Below are 3,427 nucleotides of genomic sequence, written 5' to 3'. Positions count from 1 at the left end.
CTATCACAACCAGCAGTAAGTTCACGTACATGAAGTACACATTTAAAAACTTTCTCCAATAACAACTTCAACTAGAAAGTATCATGAAACCAATAAAATTTAAGTAGACAACAAACCACTTTGAATCTAAACTAGAAAAAAAAATTAGAATTCAGCTTTTACTGAAAGTTCAGTATTATAATACAAACAATTCCTTTCACTCTCATCAGAATGAATGGTGGCAATCACGTTATTCTATGACACTTTCTCGTCTCCTGTGATGTTTCTGACTATGCCATTTAGCAATAATTGCCTACCACACTCCAGACAAAAAGAGAGCATGCAGAAGCAGGACAAACTGCAGAAAAATTAAAGAGAATATATCATGCCAGGAGAGGGCAGGTATCAGCTGAGAGTTTACAGATGCCTGCTTGGAAGCAGCCATTATGGGAAAGTGATTTTAGAGGGCTGAGGAGGTGGATTCCAGCAGAGAACCAAAGTACATAACCTTGGCTCTTTTAGAGTAAGGGTTTTTTTTTAAGGAAACAAATGCAATTGAATCTGGTGTGAATAAAGTTTGTATTATGATACTAATAGTATCACTGATCTTCTGCTTTTCTCAGCAATAATTCCATTTCTTCATGGTAATGAAAAATTAAACTTTGACCTCATAATTTTAAGAGCTCGAGAATGCAGACCATTGCCAAGAAAAGCAGGAGGAGAGCGATATTATCACCTACAGAATTTCCTAACACACCACTACTATTAAAAGACCGAAATAAAAATTACCAGGTAATAACAAACCTACTCTTCACCAGCATAATGCTTTGAAATCACTGCAAAACGAACAAGTGGCATTATTTAACTTATTTGGGGGTTTCATTACATTAACCTACTTTTATTCCCAAACCACAGCCAAAGACTTTTCAAGCTTAATTGCAAAATTTTAAGAAATAGTTTATGGTGAAATTGAATTATTCTTCTCACATGAGGTGAAGAATGTCAAGACAAAATCATCTATACTGGCAGAAAATTAAAGTAAGTTTTAACAGAGTTATACAGGCATTTGTTTGTGAGACTGTTCTGAATTTACCAAAGTTAGTCTAAAGTTTGCCCTCATATGTTCAGAGTTGTTTAAACTAAAAATGAGGATTGCCTCCAGGGCAGCTCACGGATGTATCTTCTTTCTGTCTTTCTATTTTGTGGAAAAGAGCTATGGGAAGGAAGAAATTTTGTCCTTCAGCCACAGATCCTGGCAGGTGGGTTTCCTAGCAACCCAAAAAGTAAAATGACAGGAAATTGGACAGGAACAATTCTGTATTTTATCAGAAACTTATAAAAAACAACATGTTTCAAATCAGCAATTTGATAAATTTGACAAATCTTCATTTTCTAAGACAACATTTTGTTCTGTAAACTTCCCAGTGACGAGCTGGGTTGCTCCATGTGTTCCTAAGTTGAAACAAATGGTATAGATGAGAACAAGGTAACAGAAACAGCGGTCGAATTTCTTTTTTGTTCTTGTTTTTATGATTCTGAAGATGATTCTGATTTGCCAGAAAATGAATGTAGTAAATGTAAACATGAATAGATGTGTTCAAGGTGAAGAGGAATGACTTAACGGAGGTCAATTATGAATGAAATCAAGTGAAAAGCTAAAGAGTCTAAAAGCAATGCCTGCTTTGGACACATAAACACATTTTTATTAGTTCACAACCATGACTGTTTTTAAGGCACATAAACTGAGTACAGACATGAAACCCTTTAATTCTCATATGGTCAAATGCCAAGTATATATGCACCTACATATATAATTGTGACTAATAAGATCTGTCATTGCTGTGGTTTGAGAACAGATGCAAAATCTGAACCCGCTTTGAACAGAATGCTACTTTTACAAACTCAGATGCATCTTCTCTGCTATGATGAGTACGCGTGGAGGAGCACAAAGAATATATTTAGAACATATACCTGCAATTTCAGAATAGCATTAGGGCTATTGGGATTTATGGGCAAATTCATTGACAGTAACTTTCTCTAAATATTACAGGGACACTGAGCAGGTAACGTCTGAATCTGGATTAGGGTCTGCCTTTGTGGTTCATAACCAACTAAGGCTTTGATTTGGATTAGATTCCGCACTGCAGGAATTTTATGGCCCAATCTCATAAGTTTTTTTGCCTAAAATGGAGAAGGTTTGAGATAAGCCCATTTCATTATTCGGGTTGTAATTTCAAAGAAGTAGGGGTTCTTGGAAAAAAGTTTAAGCAGAGTTGAAAGAGGATAGAGAAGTCTGTGTCCACCAGGTCCATTTGGCTCGTTCCCTATTTTCACCCAGTGGTCCCTAATCGCCTGCACCATATGTCTGTGAGGTTGCTTCTGTCTTCTTTTTGGAATTAGCCAACTATTTCCCTACAAGAGGAAACCTGCAAACAGTTGTCAGGACAGTTTGCTCCAAAGCTCTCCATCAGATAGACAGGAGGTATATGGTCTTCATTGACTTCACTTCCAACAGTCCCAGGAGGCCTCACACCTTCAAGCAACTCGTGCCATGCAATGCACACAGTCAGCATCATGCTATAAAAATACCACTCTGGCAGCCAGCAACACAAATCTCTCATTACAATGTACACCCGGGACTAAAAAAACCACAAAACCCAATTATGTCTCATGGCAAAGGGGTGCTGCATTGGACCCAGGGGAGAATGACTCAAATGCTTGGCAGTGCAGATGTGGCCCCTCCAGGCCAAATGGCTGGTGGCATGGTTTTTCTCTGCAGAGCAGTCTGCAAAAATGGCACAGACATAGACTTTAAATTCTCCAAATAGAGGGTCTTAACGCTATTGAGAGAATGGGTTCAGCCACCACGATTAGAAAATAAACCCACTCTATTCCAAGACTGTGACAGGCTCAGGTTTGACATGTCAGCTGAAAATGTATCATAGGAAAATGAAACAAAAGGAATGTAAAAATTCTACGTTTCATAAGGGACCCCTGTTAGATTAGTAGACCTACAAACAAGCTGTGAAACTGCAAATACATTCTCATTTTTAGTCCTTAAAATAAAAATCCGTTAGTTTGTAAGGAGACAGCACAACATTCAGAAAAGTGTTACTAAAACTCTGTATACTTCCTCCAGAGAATGTGGTTAATAAAATGAGTAAGTCAACTACAAATCCACACCCAAAAGGCACAGAAAAACCTTCAGCAAAATAATAAACACATCTACAAAGCAAAGAAAGTTTATCTAGCAAGTCTGCACACAACAATACTGAATTTCATACTCAGAAATTCTTCCAGCTCACAATTTTTCAGGGTTTTTCAGCTCTGAGGACAGAAAAAAAGGCAGAAATGAGCTACAGCTTACAGTCTCTTTTCCTGCAACTGCTTTTAAAAGCAAGAGAAGGAGATACCCTGCAAGGTGGCTGAAGCCATTTTTCTTGTTAAA

The 3,427-nt window shown here is 37.6% G+C and overlaps 1 protein-coding gene across 11 annotated transcripts in view; it reads right to left on the bottom strand.

Moving 5' to 3' along the window:
- The window catches only part of CACNB2 (calcium voltage-gated channel auxiliary subunit beta 2), a 269,194-nt gene that overhangs the window by 7,819 nt on the left and 257,948 nt on the right, over positions 1-3,427 (bottom strand). The gene's annotated exons all lie outside the window — the stretch shown is intronic.

Source organism: Haliaeetus albicilla, chromosome 2 (genome assembly GCF_947461875.1).
Source record: "Haliaeetus albicilla chromosome 2, bHalAlb1.1, whole genome shotgun sequence".
NCBI lineage: Eukaryota > Metazoa > Chordata > Aves > Accipitriformes > Accipitridae > Haliaeetus > Haliaeetus albicilla.
This window is presented reverse-complemented; position numbering and strand designations above follow the sequence as displayed.